General features: G+C 45.6%; 1 protein-coding gene across 1 annotated transcript in view; it reads right to left on the bottom strand.

Annotated features, from left to right (window-relative positions):
* Positions 1-12,115, bottom strand: part of ATP8A2 (ATPase phospholipid transporting 8A2) — a 1,156,459-nt gene that overhangs the window by 479,438 nt on the left and 664,906 nt on the right. The window lies entirely within an intron of this gene.

The raw sequence follows: 12,115 nt of genomic DNA, 5'->3' as shown, positions 1-12,115 counted from the left end.
CGGTGGTAGTGCAGCTAAGTTGGTACAGCTTTCTACAGGCAGAGCTCAGGCCCACAGGGAGTTTGGGAATAGTAGTCCACTCCGGCTGCTGCGCAGCTAAGGCGTTGCAAGGAAGGGACAACAAAGGGATAACAGTTAAAGTTCTTTACTCACTGAGATGTCACCGCCTTTGGACTGCTGGACTCCGCTGTCATGGGCTCCAGCCGATACCGGATAATTTGGAGGTTAGAACCGGTGTTTCTTTCAGTGAGTCCTTCCTCCCTACGCCGTGTTGTGTGAGGCCCTGCAGCTTGAAGCTACGCTGGGACCCAAGTCCTGGGAATGGTTTCTTTCCCGTCCTGTAGAGCAGGCATCGCGAGTCCATAGATAGGGCCGCCCTATGGTCACGACTCTTCTTGGCTCAATATGCTACTGTGCCCTGGGCACTTTGTGTGGGTCAGAAGACTTAAAATCCTCTGCCTGGCAGATTCTGCTGGCGGGACTTGCAGTGCTCACCAGCCTAGGGCTCCGCACCCTGTTCCGTGGGTGCTCGGTCCTGAGGGAGCTATGGCCCAGCTCTCCCCTCAGCGACCATGTCCTCCTACGTCTCACTTGTTTCCTGGTTGCTGACTAACTTCTTACTGACTGAATGTCTGTGTGTGTCGCCTTGCTCCCCTGTGTCAAGCTCCTCCCCCCGGGTTCCTGAACTAGTGAGCACAGGGTCCACTACATTAGTGATGGCCACCCCCCAAGTCTCTACCTTAGCCCAGTCCCGGTGAGAGGGTAACTAACTGTATGTTTTGGTGAATTGTGGTGGTTTTCCGGCGATGACCTCCTCCTTACCCGGGATGAATACTGCACCTCTGGTGAGGTGCAGTACCCTGTGGCGACTGAAGCCTCAGGCACGCCACATACACACTTAGCCAGGTTAATAACTTTTCAGTGTCCCTCCTCCATGCTGCTGTTCTCACACCTTTCAGAACCAGCTGCAGCTGTCAGGCACAGGCAGACTAGGTGGGAGGAGACTCATGAGCTCTGTTACTGTTTACCTGGACGCATAAAATGCTCATCTTAATATCAGAATTATAGTCACTCTGACACGGATTTCAAAGAAAGTGCTGCAGTCTCATCAGTTGTAAGATCTATTTAATAATGCATGCTACTTGTATTGTAAAATCTGGTGGCAAATCTATTTTTTATGAATTTATATCTTTAAATTAACAGCCTTTTTTTGTTTGTGTGATCATTCACCTCCCACGCTGCACATTAAAGATTCAACCATTGAGAAAAAAATGGTTTTACCTTTTGTAAATATGGTTACGGGGCATGTTTACCGAATCAGTAATGAGTGATAGCCATAGACTTTGAATGATGTGGTATTGTGTATGCATGGCCAACTTCTACAGTCAACTTTTCCTGGATGTGGTTTTGAAGTCGGTCCAATTCTTCACATTGGTAACCGATCAACATTTTTCACATATCCAGTGAACATGTCATAATTTATGTAACCCAGAAAACCCCCTTAGAGCTAGAATGTCAAGCTGGAGCAAGGTATCATCTGGTGTGTGCCGCAACACAGAGGGGAAACCAGGTAAGGCCCTGGTGATAGGGAGAGGGGAGCGTTTTCACCACCTCATACTCACCTATGACTGATCCCTGACTTTCCTAATGTCCCTAGACGGGGGCTTTCCCTCGTGTGCCATCACATGAACAGGCCCTCGCTGACCCTGAACCATGGCTAATGAGAAAATCAGAAGACACTAGTCGAACTACCACAATAAAATAACACGAGGGAGGTAAAACAGGTGGGAAAGACACAACAAAAAGCACTGCAATTGAAACAACACCACAGCTATACAGAGCTGAGCTCCTTTAACGTGGTCAGTATAGAGAATATCTATCACCGGCATGGAGTAAAGTCAGGGGTTGGTATATATAGCGGAAAGGCGTGATAACAAAATGTTGTAGCTGTGATTAAGGCAAAGAGTAATCTCATCCATCGGGAAAAGTCCTTAACCCCTTCAGCACCAAAAGAAAATAAATCCACTCTAATACAAGATGTAACCTGCGGAGGTGACATAAGACTAGCAAAGAGCAAATTATTTTGCAGGATTCTGGTTACACAGCAACAATTCTGTCACTGCCAGGCAGGAACCCTGGGAATCTCCTCATACCTGTTTCCATCCCTAGCACCTCTTCTGATTAGGAGACCCAACATGATATCATAAGTGCAACATATCAACCATGATGATACGCCAGCCTCAAAAATCTGAAAAGGAGCTGAGGGTTCCAGCATATATTCAGTTTGCAAGACTCCCATCTGGCAGTCACCGAATACTGACCAAGGTCCCAAGAATTTATTCTCACGTCTCTAGCGAAGACCCAAGAGACGACAAAAGAATTTTGTAGACCTACAGGTAACTATTTTTGTAGCACCACATCTTTTTATGATATGTGATTGTATAAATATTGTATGAAAAATGGAGGTTGCAGAGCTATTTTACAACCAGCCTCAGGCACCTAATATTTATAATCACAATTTTGTATTGCTCATGGAGAAATTGTTGCGGTTTGTCCAGAAACCATTTGCGCTGATGAAAATCTGATTTTGTTTTAGTGTTGTTTAAAATCTATTTGTAGATCTGTTCTGGAATAATCACATTGAACAATGAAATAAAGGGCTATTTGGCATCGATCAGGTGCAACAATAAACTGAAAGCCACAAATACATCTGATGAAGATCATAGAAATCAGCGAAGAGCGATGTAAAAAATGTAAATGTCAATGTAGCCAAAATGGGCACTTTACAGTCTCACAGAACGAGTCCAAGAATCAATAAAGTGTATATATAATGTATTCTATGTATATTTACTTAAAAGGGTTCTGGGAATAATTCCACCAGTGACCTAATTTCTTCACCTTCTATATTTCAACTAACATATGACATGAAACGAGTAAAATTGGTTTTGTATTCCTTAATGCCACAGTTAAATATGCATAAAAATAAATAGGATTCCGCTTTAAAAGCAAATGTAAGAACAAAGGCATCACGCTGGAGAGCACAGATTGGAGCCAAGCATGCAGATGTCTACAGAACTAACATCTACTTCCGGCATGTCCTAAAATATCACAAAAAAAAAAGAAATAGTATTGTGCTGCTAACTTACTGTATATGTGACGCTCCTGAGTATATCAGGGTGCCACAGGGTACTGCAATCCTTACCCAGGGTGCAGGGCCTACCCCCCATGGCTCCAGGTTCCTAAGAAACCGGTGTCACTACCATCAGCACCACAAATCCCAATCACACCTCACATCATGACCTGTCAGACATACTAGTGGGATGGTTAAGCTGGAATAGGGCCACCCACCTAGGGGTCAGGCAGACTGGCGGAAGGAAGGAAGTAGGCAGTTCAGTGGCAGCCCTCAAAGAGTGAGGAGCTGGAGTAGTAGCTCCCGGGGAGCTAGACCGAGGTTGGGTCGCAGACAGTGGTCCGGGACCAGAGGAGTCAGGGAGCGGTGGCAGTAAAATCGGAAAAGGGTGTGACGGACATAGTCTAGGAGGACTATCGGCATCAGAAACCCAAAAGAACTGATCGGTACCGAGCACGACGGGTTACAGGACCCTAGGTCAGGAACCGATGCAACGTCCTGATAATTAACCTGGGAGGGAGAGTATCTTTACGAACTTCCCTAAGAGCTCAGAGATTGAAGGTGACAGCACACTGCGGGGATAGGGCTCTCCAGTAAAGCAGTCCACTAAAATCCCAAGTGCCAGCCATCAAGAGCACAGCTACACTAAATATAGTGAGCGAGGCCCAAGCTTCAAGCCAATGAGCTACAACAGATAACTAAATTGTGCACGGAGGTGGGCTCCGGATTACCAAGTGACACCGGTGGGAGTGAAGGTGTCCCCGCAGTGACAGTGAGGCACAGAGACTTTGGTTTACCTTCAGTGTGAGTGTCTACTTTATAATCCTCATCCAGTACCACGACTACCAACAGTGAGTACCCTGATCCCTGCACCCTGCACTCCCAAATAATCACCAAAACCCCAGAGGCCGGGGCCTTCCCTACCTGCGAAGGGACTGACACCTTGCTGCTCCACACCATCTGCCCCGGTACTCTTTCTAGCAGCGGTGGTACTCCCATTACCGCAACCTGCAGGTGGCGTCACAAACATCTCCCCTGTAAATAATCCCCTTTCAAGGATCGGAGTGTTTGCCAAGCCTGGGACCCCTTGAGCCACGACCACCCCGGATCCGAGAACCCTGATCCGCGCCGGGGCGGCACATATATATTTCAGAAGGGGCAAATTAGGCAGGAAACAAAGTCACGTGTTACACCGAGACACATGCAGGTGAGAGGCCGAGCCGCAAACTCCCATCCCATGGATGAGCCATCGCTTCCGGAGAAGAACAACACCTAGATTCATAAATTCATAGAAAAGGAAATTGCTGCATGTGATTAATTTTAGCTAAAAAAAAGCACCCCAAAAACATCAGAAATCTGATGAAAAAGCACTTTATACAAATTACCTGCCTGTAACTATAAACGCAAACTACCTGTCATTGGGAGACGTGTAGCTTGGGGTCCACAGAATTCAATTCTCTACTGTCAGTGCGCTTTCACATCTGAAGGGCATATTTTTAATTAAGTTCCTATTTGTACATGATTTCACATTTACGGAGGTGAGGATTTATGTCATAGTTTGTCATTTGCTTTCCTTCATAATGTTAAATCCTGTCAAAATGTCATTTGCTCTCCTGCGTGAATGTCACCTATTAAAAGGCACTTTAACCTGAAATATTTGTCTTTCTTAATTGTGCCCGGAAAGGAGACGCACATTTCTGACAGCTCATGGGAGTGTGCTCTTAGTCTATGACCAGAGATGGCTTAACCCGCAGATGTTAGGGTCCGGCAGGGTTTAACCGAACTTAAAAAGTTTGGTTTGGGACCGGACTTCACCTGAACCCATATAAGTCTAAGGGACCTGAACGTAAGTGTTATAAAATAGTGTTCGTAAGGGCTAGGGGGTTGCAAAAGGAAGCAAAATGGGGATTAAAGCAGGACAATTATACTTACTGAGTTTCCGCGCGGCTGTCACACTGCTCATGGGTCTGCTCAATAAAGCTCATGCATATTCACTGTTTCCTTTGCCCACCCTCTGTGACAGCATCTGTGATTGGTTGCCCTCACACTTGCTGTATGGGTTTCCATAGTGGAGTGTAAAAATAAATAATTGGAAAAAATGGCTTAGGGTCCCCCGTATTGTGATACTCAGCGCAGATAAAGCAGACAGCTGAAAGCTGCAGCACCCAGCTGTGTGCATTATTGTGGCTGTGTATCAAAGTAAGAGGGACCCCATGTGACTTTTCTTTAATTATTTAAATAAATAATTTAAAAAAAAACATGGGGCTCCCCCAATTTTTATAACCAGTCGAGATAAAACAGATAGCTGGGGGCTGATATTCTCAGGCTGGTGAGGCACATGGTTATTGAGCCCTCCCCAGCCTAAAAATAGTAGCCCGCAGGTTGCCCAGAACTGGCGCATCCAGAATCTTGGTGCTTTACCCAGCTCTTCCTGATTGACCTGGAGCAGTGGCAATCCAGGTAATATAAGCGGTTAATGACAGCTGTAAGTTGTCAAAAAGGTTAGTAATGGGTAGAGGACTATGAGACCCCCCACCATTACTAATCCTGTATGTTAAAAGAGATATCAATATCAATAAGTATTTAAGTCAGCTATCAGTCAATCAAAAAACATTACACAAACATTCGAATCCTGTTTTGAGGGTGTTCAGACAAACCCTGATATAGCCATTGAACAGAGGACAAAATGTAGTGTGAAAGCACCCTGTAACCTATTTTTCTCTTGTATTGTGCCGCCATGTCTCTACTTGAACTTAAGTCACAATTGATGGATCTTCAATACTGATGTAGGGGGAACTTAAAAGTTAGGCTTGCCTTTTAGTTGACATACTGTTTTTTAGCCTTGGCTTTTTCAATATCTAATGCACCTTTAAGTTGGGTAAACTTCTTTTAATGAAGTTAAAAAGTTTTTACTAAATTATTAAGTTGCTTTGTTGTTTTCTTTCAGGATCTTTCTTGGCATGATGGTCGCCAATTCAACAGTAGGTGTGGCTCTAGCTGATGTAAATGCATTGTCCTCCAATAGAAGACTATGAAATAAAGTGTAAACTGATGCCACTTCCTAACAGGAAGTGTGAACAGGTGCATGCTGACCATGAAGTGTGAACAGGTGCATGCTGACCATGAAGTGTGAACAGGTGCATGCTGACCATGAAGTGTGAACAGGTGCATGCTGACCATGAAGTGTGAACAGGTGCATGATGAACATGAAACAAACTGAGCACGCCAACTCATTAGATTAAGGAAATGTTTTTTATCTCCTACTAGCAGGTTCTTACCTGCCTAGAAAATTGTAGGATATTCAGTCCAAATAGTGGCATCAGTAGATAATGACCCAGCATATGAGATATGCCTTGACGCTGGCTGCTGGGCTTGCATAAAACTGGCCTTTTCAATACTCTTAAGGGTACTTTACACACTGCGACATCGCTAGCGATCTCGTTAGCGATGTGAAATTCTAGATCGCAAGTGTGATCTTTTGAGATCGCACATAGGTCATTTTACGTATGTGCGATCTCAAAAGATTGCACTTGCGATCTAGAATTTCACATCGTTAACGAGATCGCTAGCGATGTCGCAGTGTGTAAAGTACCCTTAAGTGTCCCATTATTTTAATTAATTAATTAAGCAAAAATACATGTCCAAGTTCCTATATTAAATGTCTGCATACCTTAGCGTCTCAGAGGGCAGCTGTTCATTTGTAAGGTTATGGAATAAAGTGTAACATAAACAGACATGGATAATAGCCAATTGTGAAAGTATATATATATATATATATATATATATATAAAAAAATAAGTAATAGATATAGAGTTCCTGTATGTACCACTGTACAGAGCCTGAATGGCAGCTTATTACGATGATATTCATCCCTAGAAGTAATCAAGTTAAGTGAACCTTCTAATTAGAAGGCAATGTCCAAAGTGGACAACGCCATTTGAACTAGTGTCTGTCCTCTTCATAATCTTGGACATTTACCCACATTTCTACTTCATTTCTGCCATCTTCTTAACAACCAGAGGCTAAGCCACCACTCTTAAGGGGGCTTTAAACGCAACGATATCACTAACGAGATGTTGTTGGGGTCATGGAATTCGTGATGCACATCCGGCCTCGTTAGCGACGTTGTTGCGTGTGAAACGTACGAGCGACCGCTAACGATCAAAATTACTTACCTAATCGTTGATCGTTGACACGTCGTTCATTTCCCCAATGTCGCTGCTGGTTCAAGACGCAGGTTGCTGGTCGTTCCTGAGGCAGCACACATCGCTACGTGTGACAGCCCAGGAACGACGAACAACACCATACCTGCGTCCTCTGGCAACGAGGTGGGCGTGTCTTTCATGCAGCTGCTCTCCGCCCCTCCGCTGTGACGTCGCACGAACTGCCCCCTTAGAAAAGAGGCTGTTCGACGCCCACAGCGACGTCGCTAGAAAGGTAAGTATATGTGACTGGGCCTAGCGATATTGTGCGCCACGGGCAGCGATTTGCCCGTGACGCACAAACGACGGGGGCGGGTGCTTTCACGAGCGACATCACTAGCAATGTCGCTGAGTGTAAAGCAGCCTTTACATTTCTTTTTCCTCCTCGCTTATTTATAACCTTTAGCCTTCACCTGAATATAATATCTTTATTTCCAGCCAGCCTCAGACATCCACATTTATACCATGTCTTGTTTGGATGGGATTATGAATAATATTAAAATAACAATCTGTAATATTTATTATAAATGTAATTTTAAAATTATGATAAGAGCTTACAAACTACCGTAAATCTATTGCCCATAAGCTTACCATACATATGGAATATAGTCTGTGACACAATAGGAACATGGTGATAATTTTATCCAGTTCACCATCCCCTTGTGTTAGCATGGAGTATACAGATAAAGGTGTATGAACCAATTAAGCTGCCAGTACTGGGTTCAACTTGGATATAAAGTACTGCATGATACGGTGTTACGTCACCGCCGGAGTCTGCTCCAGCGACTTCTGCTCCGATCGCCAGGCGACGCCGTGTTCCTGCCGTGGATGGTGCTGGTGATGGGAGAGGAGTCGATGCCAGCGGTGTGCGCAGGCTCCGATCATCCACTGGGCTTGGTTATCTTGGGATCTGCAGTACCGCTGGCTGACTGTGGGTGGCATGTGTCTTCCAGCTGAAGTTGCTAGCGTTCAGCTACAGCCAATGGGAAGACACCACACCCTTCTTATTCCCCCTCCTGTCACATGACCACTGCCAGAGATAGTTCTGATTTTCCTGGCTCCTGTTACGTCCTATTCTGTTTTGTGATTCCTGTGTGCTGACTTCTGCATGTTTTCTGACTACCCACCTGCCTACTGTTTCTGTACCTCGCTGCCCGATCCGGATTTGACCTCTGCTACATTTGCTGACTATGTCATTGCCTGCCGATTCTGTCCCTGTTCCGCAATTCCTGGTTTGACCCTGCCTGACTACTACTCTCATCAGACTGCAGCCTTCCACAGGTAGTGATCACCAGAGCCCTGTGTTATTCCAAATCCCTGTATAGGGGTTAAAGGGTTTCAGGGTTCTGGGGGTCCTGCTTGGTGAGTGGCTTCCCTCTAGCCTCCCCATTACAGCCCATCTGAGTCTGTGGATCCAGGCAGGCGTTACATATGGTGGGTGCGGTTGAGATATCTGTATCTAGGTTATAGTCATAAAGTAAAAAATAAACAGCCGCACTCTGAGACGCTAAGGTATCCAGACATTTAATATAGGAACTTAGACATGCATTTCTGCTAAGGAAATACATTAAAAAATTGAGACACAGTGTATAAAAAAGGCCAGTTTAATGCAAGCCCAGCAGCCAGCGTTAAGGTGTATTTCGTATGCTGGGTCCCTATCTTGTGATGTCTCTAGCTGAATGCCCTACAATTTTATGGGCAAGTAGGAACCTGCTACTAGGAAAATAAAAAATTGCCTTAGGCCTCTTTCACAGTCTGTCAAAAACCACGCACGTTTTTCACGGACATGTCAAAGGTGCATTTTGCCCTCCGTGAGCCGTGTTTATGGCACACGTGTGTTCTCCGTGTGTTATCCGTGATAACACACGGAGAGGCGGAGCCTGGCCATGGAGGGATGAAGACGTGATCTACTTCAGCTCCACAGCCGGCGTGGGGATAAATCAATCAGAGCAACGTTCCAGGTTCCCTAAAAGAAGCGAATGGGCAATAGAAGGAGGAAGGAAGATCCCCAGCTTACCTCCTCTCGTCTAAGCGCTGCAGGTCAGAACATTCGCCGATATATGGTGCGGACTGCACCAGCAGGGCCCGAGTCCATCATGGCCGACACAGGAGTAGCCACCAGGAGCAGCCGCGCGTCATGCAGGGAGATGGCGGCGGCTGCGGAGACGGAGGAGGCTGAACAGGAGAAGCGGGCGGCAGGGCCGGCGGAGAAGGAGGGGGCAGCTCGGGGAGCAGTGAGCGCAGGCCAGCCCAAGGACAACAAAACAAGCAGGGCGGCCGCGCTGGAGAAGCAAGATGGCGCTGAGACGCCGGAGCCAAACGTGCAGGGAGGCAGTGAGAGAGGGCTCGGTGCAATGCCCGAGGAGAAGCGGCCAGTGAACGCAGGGGAGGAGGGGGCCAAAGCAGGGAGCAGAGCAGAATATGCAGCAGGCACCCAAGCTGAGACAGAGATGCTGCTGCAGCCAAATATAACATCAGCCACCCTCTCAGCCCCTGGTAAATCCCCAAACACTGACATGCCACAACTCCACAGTCAGGAAGGGGTGCAGGGGGGCCAAGATATTAGCCAGATTTGGCGGGCCATTGGAGAGCTAAGTTCACATTTTAAAGACATCCCCACTAAAAAGGATATGGAACAGTATATATCCAGATTAGAGAATTCTTATAAGGCTGAAATATCTGGACTCAAAGATGAAGTGCAACAGATGGGGGAACGGGTCACAACAGTGGAATCCACAGTACAAGCACTGTCAGTAAAGACAACAGAACAGGAGGCTGGATATGCATCTCATAATATACAACTTCAGTACTTGGCAGAAATGCTAGATGACGCAGAAAACAGAAACCGGCGTAATAATATTAGAGTACGCGGCATTCCTGAGTCAGTTGAACATACAGCTCTGGATGAGACCTTATGCCACATTTTCAATGACATACTGCATGTGCCCATAGATTCTCCACTGGAGCTAGACAGAGCTCATAGGGCACTGGGCCCTAAAACAATGGATCCGGAGTTCCCCAGAGATGTCATATGCAAGGTGCACAGGTATAAGCTGAAAGATAGTATTATGGCCCAAGCACGGAAACTGGACAATATCTCCTTTAAAGGGCAAAAGATCCTAATCCTGCCAGACCTGTCAAAGTGGACCCTACAGAAGAGAAAGGCTTTGAGACCCTTACTGGACATACTACGGCAACGGAATATACAGTACACCTGGGGCTTCCCATTCCGCTTGAGAGTTCGGAGGGCGGGAAGGATGCACGTCCTCAGTCATCCAGGGGGCATACCTGCGTTCACCGCAGCCCTACAAATACCATCAGTAATGATTCGGGACTGGCCATTCCTACCGCCAGGGACCCCAGGAGGGGACCCACCTAGAGAAGCCCCTCAGAGGAGGAGAAGGGAGGCGCCTATGGATCTTGGATGATATGATGTATCGCTGAGCAGAAAAAGAGAATTTTGAATTTTTCTAAAGGCAACATAAGAACAGGACATTCTAGTTGAAGTTAGGATGAAGACTCATTGTTAATGTTATAGTTAAAGCCAGAGTTAAACTGACAATAAGGGTTATGATGTGAACAGGGAATAATATCAGGAAATTGTTTATGATATGGTATGGGTGAGGTAGAGAAGTTTATGGAGTAAAAACATAGTGATAAGTGTTGAACCAAGTCCCAAATCAGTTATGGAACAACATAGCCAATACAGAAGGGAAATTTCTACATAAATAGAAGATGCAGACCTGCGCCGGCGGGGAGCTACTCTCCCTGGAAAGTTAACCGCACTTGAGGGGGTACTATACCGTGCTGGACAGGGTATAGATAGTTACAGTTTCCCCCACCAAAGTGGGTGGGCTGGGACACCGGGACATAGTTGCTGGTGCCTTAGTCCATCACTGTTTTCTTATACTTGAGAACAAAAATTTTTTTTTTTTTTTCTTTTCTCTTTTTGCTTTTTCCACTATTTTCTATTTTGTATTTCTCTATTTCTCTTCTTTCTTTTTTACCTCTATTCTCATCTACTTAACCTCTTTATCCCTGGACGTTCGTGTACCCCGGGATATAAATCTCTTCAAAGTCATACCTGCTCTTACCCTTCCAGATAGTTTTCCCATCCATTTGTGTCCTTCCCCTGTTTGTCTGACAGTTAAACCTAGACATGGCAGAAATAAAATTTGGCTCTTTAAATACAAAGGGCTTTAATACGCCACAAAAAAGGACCCAAATACTAGCGGAAATGCATAAACAGAAAGTTCACATATTGCTCCTCCAAGAAACACATTTCAAAGTAGGTCATATCCCAAATTTGAGAGACCGCAATTATGTGACATGGTTCCACGGCGCCAATACTGAATCTCGGTCAAGGGGGGTATCACTGGCCATACATAGAAACCTGCCTCACTCTATTCTAGATACGAAACAGGATACGGAGGGCAGATACATTATAGTTAAATTACGGATTTACAACACAATATATACAGTGGCAGGATGGTATGCCCCTAACACGGGACAGACACAGACATGTAGGACCTTCCTAAAAGTTCTATCCGAGTTTGCAGAGGGAATAATGATTATTGGGGGAGATTTTAACCTGTCTTTGAATCCCTTAGTAGATACCTCGGCTGGAAGGAGCAATATTTCCACAAAAAGATTGACCTCTTTGAAGCGGGACATACATCAGATGCACCTCAACGACGTGTGGCGTAGTATGCATCCAACGGGTAGGGATTATACCTTTTATTCCACCCCTCATGACTCGTATAGCCGCATAGATATGTTTTTA

Source organism: Anomaloglossus baeobatrachus, chromosome 2, assembly GCF_048569485.1.
Source record: "Anomaloglossus baeobatrachus isolate aAnoBae1 chromosome 2, aAnoBae1.hap1, whole genome shotgun sequence".
NCBI lineage: Eukaryota > Metazoa > Chordata > Amphibia > Anura > Aromobatidae > Anomaloglossus > Anomaloglossus baeobatrachus.
The sequence above is the reverse complement of the archived record's forward strand: the minus strand, read 5'-3'. Positions and strand labels throughout refer to the sequence as shown.